The sequence below is a fragment of the Mustela erminea genome, chromosome X (assembly GCF_009829155.1).
Source record: "Mustela erminea isolate mMusErm1 chromosome X, mMusErm1.Pri, whole genome shotgun sequence".
Taxonomy (NCBI): domain Eukaryota; kingdom Metazoa; phylum Chordata; class Mammalia; order Carnivora; family Mustelidae; genus Mustela; species Mustela erminea.
This window is the reverse complement of record NC_045635.1, coordinates 59,138,623-59,153,104: the sequence shown is the minus strand read 5'-3', so window position 1 is coordinate 59,153,104 and position 14,482 is coordinate 59,138,623.

Here is a 14,482-nt window from a genome sequence, read left to right as displayed (position 1 = left end):
ATTGAGACATAAAATTTCTCTCTATAGTCACCCTCAACTTTTTGATTTTTGCTTAAAAAATAAGTCTGATCTCATTAGATTTGGCCTGATTATTAACATAAATATGGCAAGAATGGTAAGTGACCATATAGGCCTTTTAAAGTCTGTTTTGCTGGAACTTTTTTTGGTGGGTGAGGGGCTGAGGGAGCAGGCTCCATACTCAGCATACAGCCGGAAGCAGAGCCCAACTTGGGGCTTGATCTCATACCCCTGAGATCATGAACTGAGCGGAGATCCAGAGACGGATGCTTAACCGACTGAGCCACCCAGCTGTCCCAGCTGGAACTTCTCATAGGAATCTCACATTAGACCTTTAAAAGCGTTCTGGAGTCCAGCCAAGAACTTGCCACAAGATTTCATCTGCAATACCTATAGATTTGGGTGAATTCCTCTCTTCTCAAGATTCCCCCTCCTCCCTGAACAGCCTAAGATTCCTGGGCCTGCCTGGAAGTGACCCTCCTTATTCACCTGTAAGGCTAGGAACCCTGGAATCTAGGTATCGGACAGTTTTCTCAAAACGGCTTTGCAAGCATTGGTTCCATAAAGTCAACCTTAGTTCCTTAAAACTGGTCATATCTGATTCTGTGCACATCATTCTCAAATATGACATTCCGACTGAAGTTTTGGTTATATAGGCAATGCTTCCATTTATGTCCTATTAGGAAGAGGACAGATTCTTATTGAACTTATGCAAACAGTTATATTGCCACGGAAATAAAAATACTCAGAGTTTTCAAATTCTGGAGAGATGAGTTAGGGAGAAAAGATTAATGTTTCCTTTCTGTTTACAAAAGAACGATCTACCAGTTGTTACAAGTATAGATAATTTAGAAGAAAAGTGTTCCTTAAATCCAGCAGCAATATTCCAAACAAAAGTCGTAATTATCCTTCAGTTCACTCAGTCCCATGGAATTCATTCTTGATCTGCTTGATCTCTGACTGGCAGTTCTATGAACCCATTTGCTTCTTCACTGGAGTTCTGAAAATCTTTTTTCGTTTTTAAAGTAATCTCTATACCCAAACTTACAACCCTGTGATCAAGAGTCACATGCTTCATCTACTGACCCAGGCTGATGCCCCAAGTTCTGAAAATCTTGACTCAATCCAGTGGTGTGTTCCCAAAATCATTTAAGCAATGCCATCAGAAGCCTGTATCCCAGACTACCTGGGACAGTACTTTCCACAGGTCTTTGAGAAATTTTGCAAGTGGGTGGCTATCACATGGCTGGGGGGCAGAGGGGCATATCTACACCACAGGAATTAGCAAGTAAAGTCTCCCTTCACCACCCAGACCCGGTAGATAAACAGTTACCAGAACACCACCAGGCACTTCCAACTCAGTTTATCCCAGACTGAGCTCCCTATCTCCTCCCATAAAATCTGCTTCTCATTCTAAATTCTCATTCTCTATGCGAATAATGTCACCATAGACCCAGTTGTCAAATAAGAAATCTCTGGAGTTGTCCATGGCTCCTTTCTCCCCAGTCACTGAGTCTTGTCAACTCTCCCTCAGGAACGTTTTCCTGTGCTAATCCTCTCTGTCAGTATCTCAGCTCACACTCCCGTCATCTCTTGCCTTCACAACTGCAATAACCTCTTGAGGGATCTGCTTACCCCCAGTGCATCTGGACACTAATTCCCATATAATCTCCCTAAAACCCCAGTGCCATCCAGTCACTTGCCATCATAGAGACTACAGGTGGCTCCCCCTTACCTGTGGGAGAATGTCTGGGATCTTCAGCATCGCCCACAGAAGCCTGCATAATGTGGCCACGAGTCATCTTCAGACTCACAATCGATATACCCCATGATATACCACTATGATATACCCCACGGTCCAGTATGAACTGCTTCTTGTTCCCCTAGTGTGGCCTACTCCTTCAACACTTTATGTTTTGGCCTATGTTATTCCTTCTGTCTGAAATCCTCTGCACCATTCAGAGCCTGGGAAATTTCTCCTCTTTTTTAAAGATCCAGCTCAGAAGGACACCTGGGTGGCTCAGTGGGTTAAGCTTCTGCATTCAGCTCAGGTCATGATCCCAGGGTCCTGGGATGGAGCCCCACGTTGGGCTCCCTGCTGAGTGGAGAGACTGCTTCACCTTCTCCCTCTGCCTGTCCTTCCCCTGCTTGTATGCTCGCACTCTCTCTCTCTCTGTCAAATAAATAATAAATTTTAAAAAATTTTAAAAAGATCTGGCTCAGAGTTAATATGTTTGGTGAATTCTCCCAAGAAAAGCCAGTCTTCTGCCCCCACCACACACACAGTCTCTTTGTGCCTCTAATAGAGAACTAATCGCACAGTGTTGTCGATACCTGTTTTAAAGGTCTGGCCCCCTCACTATATTGTGTCTTTGCCCCCGGGACTCGCACAGCACTTGCAACACAGTGAGAACATCAAAATTGTTGAAGAATAGATGGGAAGGTGAATGAATGGAGTTGATTCCTAGCCCTAAGAACTGGGCTGTTTCCTGATTTGTTATATAAAAGCCCCAACCTGGGGCACCTGGGGGGCTCAGTGTCTGCCTTCAGCTCAGGTCATGATCCCAGGGTCCTGGGATGGAGTCCCATATCCGACTCCCTGCTCATCGGGGAACCTGCTTCTCCCTCTCCCACGCCCCCAACTTGTGTTCCCTCTCTCGCTGTCAAATAAGTAAACCTTAAAAAACAAAAACAAAAACAAAAAAGGCCCCAACCTTAAGGCCCTACTCTGGTGCTCCCAGCTTCTCGTTCTTACCTTGGTGCCTTTTGTGACACCCTGGTCTTCACAAGTGTCCTGCTTTATCCAGCTCTTGCCAAAACTTTTGATGTATGGCATCCCGCTCTGGAAGCCCAGGCACCACAAAGCCTCCATCACTGGCTGCCAACCACCTGGCTGCCTGGGGCTTCCTCCTAACATCTGCTGCATTCCAGGTGCTTGCTCCACCCGCCCGTTGAAACAGCTGGCTGGGGCCTCTGCCGCTGCTGCTCCTGAGATCTTCTGCTTTTCCCTGATCTGCTCTCAATTCTTTGACCATCTCTGTTCTCGCTTCCCCTGCCTAAAAATGGAGCCCCCCCTTTTTTTTCCACTGTCCAACCAGAAGATTAGGTAAAGCAGGCTGATTAAATTCATGGGCTCCAGACTCTAACTGCCTAGATTCAAATCTCACCTCTTCCACTTACAGCCAACTGCGTCATCTCAGGGCAAGTCACTTCATCTCCTTGAACCACAGTGGGCTCACCTGCAAAGTGGGCATGATAATGATAGCTATATTACAAGGTCACTGTGAGATTGTTTTTGAAAATATTTTATTTATTTGAGAGAGAGCGCGAGGGAGAGAGAGAATCTGAAGCAGACTCTGTGCTGAGAGTGTGCCACACGGGGCTCAATCCCAGGACCAATTGTGAGATCACAACCCAAGCCAAAACCAAGACTCAGACCCTTCAACCGATTGCACCCCCCCCCAGGCACCCCAGGTCCATATGAGATTTAAATAGAATGATGTCCTTAACGTGGCACCTGGCACATAGTAAATACTCAATGACTATTTGCTATCATTATTATTTGTATGTTTCCAGTATCTGGGACAGAGCTGGCACTCAATCAAAGTGTGTGGAGAGGGAAGGAGGAGATAGAATAACAATCACTGGCTCTTCAAGGTTTCCTGATCAAAGTCTGCCATTCCACCCCCACCTCACGATGTAAATACATTACAGCCATTGGGTTCTGTCACTCAGCTAGTTCTGAAGTCCCCCCTTCTCCAGGAACCCTTTGCAGTGGCGAGCCAACAACAAAGTGCATCCCCACCCGCCTCGCTCTAAAACTCTCACAAATGCCCACTCCCACTTTTCACTGCACTTACCTGCGTTTATCCTGATGCCTGACCCCAAGGTGGATCATGGGCATGAACATTTCTGAACTACACATTATACTACATCTTAGCCCACGTCGCCTGCCTCCCCCATGTGCATGTGCTTTCTGCACTCCCCCATGTCAGTCAGCCCTCGTTGCCTCTGATTGTCAGGACGAAGACTGCGTGTGTAAACGGAAGAGAACAGCCAGAACCTTGCACAGAGAAATGCTTCAGAATCGTTTCGTGATGAGAAAGAGAAGGTGGGAGCACAAGCTGGGGAGGGGATGGGATTTGTGTTATTCACTTACTTTTCACCTCAGCAGGGGCAGAAAGCGTGTCACCTCTTTCCTGCTGGTTGGCCGCATTCCTCTCAGAGGCCAGAGAGGCAAGCCTGGACAATGCAAAGGAGCTGTGGATGGGACTTAGCCAAGGGGCCTCCAAAGGGAGAGCAGGGGGGCTGGCTAGGAGGGACTAGAAAAGCAAGGTGCTTAGGTATTTCTCAGCACCTTCTTTGTTTCCTCAAGCGGCAAGCCCCTCTTTTCTCCTGGAGACACAATACCAAAGTGCAAAAGCTCCCTCCGGAATAGATGGGAATAGATGCCCAAGTCTCAGAGCACTTTGCAGACTTGGTGGTCCCTGAGTGTCTAGCCTTTGCTATGAGACTTGGGCCCCGGCGAATTTGCTGGGCACCCACTATGCACAAAGCCCTGCACAAGGCGGTGTAAAACCTAAGCGGAACTGGAAGCTTTCAATCACAGGCTCTGGCTGTGGCATAAGAGACACAGCAGAGAAGTGGTGATGATTGTGCGAGCATGAAAGAGCAATTGAGCCTACAAGCGCCCAAAGGCAACAAATTCAGCCAGTTCCTTGCCAACTTCCTGCTAGAGATCAACTGGCTTGACTTGACCTTATCCAGGAAAGCATGCTGTGAAGACGGGCACGGGCACAGCATGGCTAGGGGCCCTTGCCCAGGTGAAAGTCCATTCATTCACCTATTTAAGTGGATTGGGTCCAGGACAGCTCCTTAGCTCAGTCTCAGCTCCCCCCCTTCCCTCTCCCCACTCATTAACGGCTCCTAGTCTATTTCCTCTTTAGGGCTTCGGTCCCCAGCAAAGCTGCCACAGGTGCCCAGACCAGATGCTCAAGACCTCACAGAAATACCTAAAAACTCCCCATCCTAATTTTGCCTCCCCGGACTGCTCCCTCGGTGAGGCCGCCTCTTGGAGACATGCAGCCTACTCAGAGCTGCCTGACGTTTGGAAATTGAATGGAAACAGAGGCAGAACCCCTGCTGGCGTCTCTCCTTCACCCACCCCCATCATCTGAAAGGAAGAGCTGGAAGAACAGTGACGGGTTAAGCTCCTTATAAGCAAGTGAACCTCCTCTCTCCTCCTATACAGCAGTCGTTTGGGGCTCCTCTGTTTTAAAGTACACTGCAGAAAACCGTCCCTGCCAGGATTCGCCAAAATCTGTCCCCCACAGGTGGGGGCCAGCTAGGAGCCAAGGGAAAAAGTATGGGCGGGGCGGGGATCAGCAAGGGAACTGAGCGAAGAATTTGAGGGATGAGTCATCAAAAATAAACTGGGCAAGAGAGCGGAAGTAGTCATGCTAGCTGGGAAGGAGCCGGACATTCATTAGCCGCACTCGCTGTCAATCACACCCGCCCCGCAAATGCCATGAAAGCCTTGGGGGGGGCCCTCCCCTCCCAGACCGGAATTCGGGTCTCGTTGGGGTCTCTAACGGCTTTGAAATCGGAAAAGACGGAGCGCCGGCGGCCGTCCGAGGAGTCTGATCCGGCACAGGCCGGCTTCTTGGAAAGATGGCGTTTGCTGTCAAGGTCACATGGCCACCTTAGGGGACTAAAGGAAATACCATCTGAGAATAATAGGCAACGGCCCCTGAAGGACCCAGATTTTTCCCCTAGTGGACTCCGAAGCACGCTCCTGTTTGTCAGAACACGTGTCCTAAAATACAACATCAAAACAAGATGGGTGGGGGGCTTCCCGGGCGCTCTCCTGTCTCTAGGAGAATGAAGCGGTTGGGGAGCCCGAGGCGGGGGTAGACTGCAGAACCAGAAGGCATCACCTACGCTCTCCCCAGGGACGGCCAATCTCACCAGTTATCTTTTAGGCTAAAGGCTGAGCTGCTTGGGCTAACCTCTGACTTCTCACCTGTTTTTTTTTTTTTTTGAAAGGTTGCCTTGAACATTACACCAAAGAAGTTCACCTGCAGTTTGGCTTTAGCTGATCCAGGATAGGATAAGAAATGCAAGTTAACCCATAAATTCATCTGTTTGTGTGGTGTTTTGTTAGTATCCTTCTCCCTTAGTCTCCTAGCAGCTGTTACTTTGCAAACATTTGCAACCCTGTTGCAGCTACAGGACAGGATAAAAAGGGATTTGTTAACTTCTGGGCCTGTCTGAATAGGGGGCACCCATCCTGTCCCCCTGTATTGTAGAGACCCGGGAAGAACTGGGGCATATAAAAGGAGTGACCCAAGCGTGGGATCATTCCAGTCTAACAGATTCTTTCCCTTTGCGCTTAGGCCCACAATCCTTCACACTCCCACCCACAATCCAAACTCCAAACTGAGAGCTGGCCCAGGATTCATCAGCACTCAGAAGGGCCTGAAAAGTCAATGCCCAGAGAGGGTAGCACACAACAGAAAATCAGACCTCGGGGGGGATCTGAGAATGGGCTGGCCTTTTCACTGGCTCGGTCTTGTCCTTGCCCAGTTCTGGCCATCCCAGTTCAAGCCACCCCCTCGGTTTACCCTCTGCTGTTGTCCCATCGATGAGGCATCAACAAACCAATCCGGTTTCAGTTTTATTGATAGCTTTGAGTCTATTCAAGAATGGGGTTTGAGGGGAAAAGGAGCCACCATCTCTCCTGTTGTCTGAGGCCCTGGTTCTCCCTTCCTTCCTCTTTCAGAAGGGCTGTAGGAAGCCTAAGTGTAGCCTCAGAGAGTGGAATTCTTTTGGAGGAGCTTGGACTCAGTCATTCTAGAACGGTAGAGCCTACTCGGGGGGAACGGACAGGCAAACCTGAGCGCGTGGAGGAACCTGACCCTTTTACTAGGACTTCTTTGACCACCCTAGGGACACATAACAGTTTCTCGCGGTCAGGTCTGAAAGAGAGCTTCTAGCATCTGTTGCGGATATGGAAGCCATCCTGAGAGCGTGTGTGAGTGGGCTGTGGGTGGAGGGAGTGGGGACATGGCAAAATATACATTCCCAGGAGTACTCTGAGGACAAGAGCAACTTTGGTGGCAGAGGAAAGGATGGCCATGAGGCCCAGAGTAGCGGTTTCCCTTTCTCCCTCTTTTCCCTTACCCAGACCCCCAAGTGCCCCTGAATGGTTGGGTCTACCCTAAGGGAAGGAAGCTAACCCCATCCCTAGAATGCCAAGGTGCTGCACAGTGCCCTCAACTTTGGAAGGAAGCTGCTACACTGTGTGCTATATTCTGTCTCTGACACCAGGTGGCACCAAATTATAACTCCGAAGAAACCGTCGGGAAATGGACCTTGAGAGCCCTTGAACTATTTTCCTCTCCCTCTCTGCTTCCCACATGGAATTGAAGAAGGCTTTTGGATACCGTAGCTAGCTCTGCTTCAGTGAAAACACTTGCTTCCCTAAGCGAGAGCCACTGCCAGGTAAAGATTCCTAGAATTTAGATGTGGCCTTGGTCTCTGCCCTTCCTGGAAACCTATGTCTCAACTGCAGATAAGGCAAAAGGTGATTTTCCTGGAATCTTTCCAGACGCCTCCACCCTTCTGCCCAAGAGCTGTTTTTTTTCCCAAGGAAGTTAGCTGAAGAGTAACAGACGTGATACCTAGAAGGCTCTGCTCAAATGCTGATCGCCCCCCCCCCCCCCGCCCCCGTGCCTGAGGGCTACATGTTCTGTCGTGGGAATGACCATGTCTGTTGAAGTTACCATGTTGCTGACCAGACCAGCCTCATTGCCTCTCAGCGGGCAAACAGGACTGCTTTTGGCGCCTCAGACACACTCCATAAATTCCCACTCCTAGGCTCCTCCACCTAAAATGCTGTCCTCCCGAAGCCATTCCTGTTGGTCGGCTCTGTCCCACTTGTGGAGGTGCAGAGAGACCTCCATGAAGCCCTCCTAGATTTCCTCCAGTCTGAAGAGACCTCCCGCTCTGCTAAGCTGCTGCAATGACTTGGGCCATTTGCCCTATTCTTCTCTTTTATATTATAGATATCTGTGAACATATCTCCCGTACAAAATCATGAGCTCCCCAAGAACAAGGGCTATATCTTGTCTTTTTTTAAAAATCCTGTACTGATGAACATGGTAGGCACTCAGTAAATAATAATAATAATAGTTTCGTACATCCGTATGGTGCTTACAGTTTACGAAGCACATTTACATCCGTTTTCCCATTTAATCTTCACAAGGGCCCTGTGAGGTAGGTGCTACCATTCCTATATTACAGATGAGCAAACAGACTCAGGGAAGTTAAACAACTTTCCCAAAGTCACACAGCTAGGCAGAGGCAGAGATGGGTCTGAATGCACGTTTTCTTTTCTTTTTTTCAGATTTTATTGATTTATTTGTCAGAGAGAGATAGTGAGCACCAGCAGGGGGAGCGGCAGGCTGAGGGAGAAGCAGGCTCCCCGCTGAGCAGAGAGCCCAGTGAGGATGCGGGGCTTGATCCCAGGACCCTGAGATCATGACCTGAGCCAAAGGCAGCCGTTTAACAGACAGACCACCCAAGCATCTCCGAATGCACGTTTTCTGACCCTAAATTCAGTCTTCAACTTTCTATAGCTGAGCTGAGGGCTGGAAATTGTTTCATGGAGATTGAAGCCACAGGGCTCATCGTGGGGATTGGGGAAATAGGAGATCTAAAGGTCAGACTCCTCTTGTTTCCTTTCTGCTCCCTTCTCTCCTCACTCCATTGTTTCCAAAGAAGATTTCAGAATTCAGTCTTATTTTGTTTGAGGATGTCCTGGCGTGAGATGTCCTTGTGGAAAATGTGGGGTGAAGACAGGACAGTGAGGTGTATTTGCAGCCGGTGACTAATGCATCTTTGTCAGCCTGGAGGGAGGTCCCTGGTCTGTCCGATAATTTAATTAACAACTTGGATCAGGACATCAATGGCCTGCTGATCAAATTTGTAAATGACAGGAAGCAGGATTCTGGAAGATCCCAGGAGGCCATAATGAGTCAGGAAAATGGAATGTGAAGTTTCACAGTCTAGTTTGTCACAACTGAATACTTGAGGACAAGGTAGGAGAGCCACGCCTTAAGAATAATCTGTGTGAAAAGGTTTCAGGAGTCGGCGGTGCCTGTTAAGCTCATGATGTTTGACGCTAGCTGCCCCACGTGCTTATAGGCCTCAGTGGCTGGGATGCCAGAGCTCACAGCTGGGCTTTCTCCGCCACTCATCAGACCACAGTAGAAGACTGTCTTCCGCCCCAGACGCTACACATGACCAGGGGCATTAGCAGCCTGGAGCATGCACGAGAAACAGACAGACGGACACCAGGAGGGTGGGAGGATGGAAAATCATCACACGGGAACTACCGGAGCCATTTAGCCTGGAGAAGTGATCCCCAGGATGATGGCGGTGGTTCAGGAACCAGTTTTCAAATATTGGAAAGTTTGTGACACAGAAGAGGGATTTGCCCTGTTTTGTTTTGTAAGAAGGATGCTGTTAAGAAGGAAGGGCGAGTGTTATGGAAAAACATATTTGAACTCACCCCAAGGAAGAACTTTATAAAGGTTTAAGATGCCCAAATATTGTGCAATGGTCTGCTTTGAAAGAACAAGGTTTTCACATCACTGGAGGTATTTAAGCAGAGGCAAGATAACTATTTGTCAAGGAGACTGCAGCAGGGAATCAAGCACTAGATCATAAGGGAGGGGAATTAGGCAACCATTAAGGCTGCCTTTGACACTGTAATTTTGAGGTTGGGGGGCGGGTGCTGGAAGTGAAAATAGTCTCAGCCTTCAGAGTAGATACCTCTTAACCTGTTCTTATCTCTGTTTCTAGTCTCTCCTCCTCCAGCCTGCCCTGCACCTGGGCTCCAGAAATATTTTCCTAAATACCTTTCCATGAGACCCACCCGCTCAAGCATCATAAAATCTCAGTAACGCTGGTCATCTGGTTTGAACCTTTATCAGATGCTTTCATTGCCTTTGCACCATCCATATGGAGTGGTTGTCCAGGGGCTGCTTGATTATCTTTGGAGCTGCCTACCTTTTGGGATAGCCCATTCCAATTCTAGGGAGTACTACTAATCATTAAAAAATTCTTACTAAAAACAGCAATGTGCTTATATTGGGATGCTGAGCTTAGGATCTCTTTTCTCCTCTGTTTTTAAAACTCTTGGTAGGGGCGCCTGGGTGGCTCAGTGGGTTAAAGCCTCTGCCTTTGGCTCAGGTCGTGATCCCAGGGTCCTGGGATCGAGCCCCACATCAGGCTCTCTGCTCGGCAGGGAGCCTGCTTCCCTCTCTCTCTCTGCCTGCCTCTCTGCCTACCTGTGATCTCTGTCTGTCAAATAAATAAATAAAATTTAAAAAAAATTTTTTTTTAAAAACTCTTGGTAATAAATTCTACAAGGGGCAGGGGGGTGCCTGTGTGGCTCAGTTGGTTAAGTGTCTGCCTTAGGTGCCTAAGGGCTCAGGTCCTGATCTCAGGGTCCCGGGATCGAGCTCCACCTCGGGGCTGGGCTCCTTCCTCAGCAGGGAGCCTTCTTCTCCGTCTGCCTGTCACTCCCCCTGCTTGTACTCTCTCTCTCCATCAAATAAATAATAAATAATAAAAAAATTCTACAAGGACTTCAAGAGGCTGGAGTCATAAGCTGAAACTTTTATTATCATTTTTTCATTATAAAAAAAAAGAAAAAAAAAAGCATCTTCCTTATGTTGAACCCAAATCTGCTTTCCTCTCACTTTTGCCCGTTAGATCTCGGAGCCCTTGGAGTCATGCACAGAACATATCTACAGCTTCCTCTTCCCCATGAGCCCGGTCATGATTTGCTGACAGTGAACACATCTCTCGGGATTTGCCAGTTGCCTTGCTGTTCTCACCACTTTTTCTCTGCGTGTACTTTCATTGACATCTCCCTTGGAGTTTGATGCCTGCGCTGAACAAAGAGGTCTTCAAGTGTGGTCTGACCGGTGCAGAGTAGCACCCGATGATTACCTCCTTCATTCTGGACACTATACCTTTATTAATACAGCCCAAGGTCACAATACTTTCTGTAGCAACCAAACCATGCTTTTCACTAGTGGTTCATTATGAGCTTTCATTTACTTTAAAACCTTTCAAGCCACATCTTTCACATCCTACATTTGCAATGTTAAATGCAGGACTTCAAATAAGTGACCTTGTCTTTGTCCCTATGAACTTCTGTTTTCTTATAATGAGTCCATCACACCAGCCTCTATTTTTTTTTTTTTCAATCACACCAGCCTCTTGACGTCTCTCTGAATCCTGACTGTCATCTCACCTTTTGGCTCTCTCTCCCAGCTGTATGTAATTTTCGAGTTTGATCTGGTGACATGAAAACAGAATCCTGTCATGTGTCATCGGGCAACGGGTTAATAACCTGCCTAGGTTTATCTTTACCCACCCCACATTTTTCCGTGTTGTCCCAAGAGTATCATGAGAGGATGTTTCGATGAACTCCAGGAACGTCTTCTGTATAGCGTTCTCCACCTCTGCCCATACAGGCAGGCACCTTAGCAAAGGAAATGAGCTGAGCCAGGGAGTTACTTGTTTGTCCTGACACCATGCAGGGGCTGAGAGGTCTTTGCTTCCTTTTCTAAGGGCTCACCAGCTATCCTTTTAATCATCTGTCCTAGAATCTTGCCCTCAATCAATATCAAACGTATTGATCTGTAACATCGCTTCCCATCTCTAAGTGTGAGTCACGTTTGTCTGTCTCTAAGCTGCAGTGTGCAGCTTCTTCACTCTCCATGGGGTTTTCAGACTTGAGCCACAAGTCCTTGCAATTCCCCTGGGCTTGTTATTGACCCAGACCCTGAGATGGAGTTACCCAGAGCCCCTGAAGGCTCTCTTGGTCTGGACTGTCTTTAGGAGTCTCTCCCTGGTGCTTGTTTTGTCCTTTCTACTCTGAATATCCTTCTGCTTGCAGAAGAGAAGGAGGAAAAGAGGATCTGGGTGGAGAGGATCTTATTTTCTCACTCTCAAGGCATTTAGCAAAAGGAAAGGGCAGGGTGGTCCTATCACACGTGCGGTGACACTCCAAGTCTGTCATGAAGAACTCCACAACCTGCCCTTTAATCTTGATCTTGATCTCCGGCCCTTTAACTTGAACCCTCTTCTTCGGTCAAGTCAGTCCCCTTGCTGCTCCTCGAGCATGCCAAGACCTCCTCGCCACAGTCAGCCCGAAGCTTGTCTCCCACTTTGAAATGCCCATTCTTCCAGCCAACCCCTCCAAGCCCACTGTGGCCTTTCTTGGGACGTCTCCAGCTCCTTTAACCTTTACCATACGCTTGAAGTCACATGCTGGATTCTGCACTTTGTTCATTTTATTATAGTTCAGTTTTGTATTCCTGACAGTGTGCACCCCAAAGAGGCTGTATTCTATCCCTCATGGTATATAAACTAGCATAGGGCCAGGCTGACAGTCCTGATCATCATACTTCCAGTGGAGAATTCTGCAATGTCCAACCTCTGGCCCTTCACACACACCAAAAGATCCCAAGATAGCTGTGTCCAGCTCCCCAAAGGACTACTATAGAAACCAGATAAATCTAGGGATACCGACTGGACCCGGTCTAGGCATGAATGATTTTTGCAATGTGAAATAAAATCCAAGGGTCTCTCCCCTCCATTCCTCTTCGAACAAGGAGCTGGACTTTCCAGCTGGGGCTCAAAGCTTCGAGGCAGTAATGGGGTGGAGACCCCTCAAGCTAGCTGGGCACAGGACCGACTGTCCATTAGATGGGAAGGTTGCCTGTCTTGCAAGCTACCTTTCTACCTAGGCCTTTCAAATGTGTGAAATTTGACCCATCCCGTTGATGGGTCCCAAATAAGATTGGATCTGTGTTGGCTACAGCACCTTGAGTTCTTAGAGGAGAGGCGATGTCTAAATCCTCTGCAAACAGAGAGCCTCCTAATTCAGAGGAGTACAGACACACACACACACACACCCAGAAGATGAGGCCGTTTGGGAATATCTGAGATGAAACAATCACAGGATCATAACAACGAAGACCTTGAATCGACCTGAAAAGCTCATGCAATCCAGCGGTCTGTTTGCAGGAAGATGAATAGCAGGGCTTTCCTTACTAGCCAGTTATTCAATTTGGCAACTGTCACTGAGGACTTCCTGAGTATGTAGTGAAATCTTTCCCTGTGTCTGATTTAGTCTTTCCCCTTCTGTCATTTTCAGAAGAAATGGACAATAGATCATCATCTCTGCCCTTACTTAGGAGGTAAGTTTTTGAGGATGATAGAGCACACTTGGCACACAGTAGGTCTCCACAGCTATTGAATGTTACCTCATCAGCTTCCTCTTTCCTAAATAATAATAATAATAATAGTAATTTTAAAAGACCTAGTCCCTTTGGGACATTGCTTTTGCTTGGCTCCAGAACCTCTCCAGCTTTTCCACATATGCTGAAAATGTGTTGACCAAAGGTAGACCCATGAGTGTTTGAAAAGGCCTAAAAGGAAAAGAACCAGGGCGCTTGGGTGGCTCAGTTGGTTAAGTGTCTGCCTTCGGCTCAAGTCACGAACCTAGGGTCCTGGGATTGATCCCTGTATCAGGCTTCCTGCTCAGCAGGGAGCCTGCTTCTCCCTCTCCCTCTGCTCCTCCCCTCCACTGTGCTCTCCCATTCTCTCTCTCAAATAAATAAATAAAATCTTTTAAAAAAATAAAAAGAAAAGGAAAATGTCATATACGATGGGACAGCATCCTGGGTCTGATTCTAACAGTAACTGAGGGTTAGAAAATGCTGGGCTTTTCTGGGCCCATTTCCCCAGCTATAAAAATAAGTGCGTCAGACTACATGCCCCTGAGGTTACTTCTCGTTCTGAAACTCGGACTCAAGATTACTTCCCAGCAGTTCCATCCTATGTTTTTGTTATTATATGCTAGTATTCACATTAGTTTTGAAAAGAAGAAAGGGAGGGAGGGAAGAAGGAGAGAGAGAAGGAGGAGCGAGGAAGGGGAGGGAGGAGGGTGAATGCCATCTCTACACTATGGACTCATTCAACTTGTGACCCACCCCGTCTCCCTCCCCCTACTTCTTTTTTTCTTTTTTGACCAAACTGTGTCCAACCAGTCGTCGCCAACTCTCTTGACCCCACGTACCGTATTAGTATATTAGTTCTCAATTTTGGTCTTTGCACTATCTTGCGTTCATCCCATCTGAACATCATTCTGTTGTGTTGGTTTATCTCCCTCACTTTGTCAGGGTCACTTTGAAGAATTCTATTCCTGGTTTCCGAGGTGTCAGCAACCCTGCCCAACTGTCACACTTGAGGAGCAGACTCCCAGGTTCGGTCCCTCGAGTCGCTGAGAAGAAAGTGAACCACCATAATGCTAAACCTGTGGAGAGCCCATTGAATGCCCCCTCCCCCTTTCCCCCCCAAGGAGTTGAGGGGGCAGGGT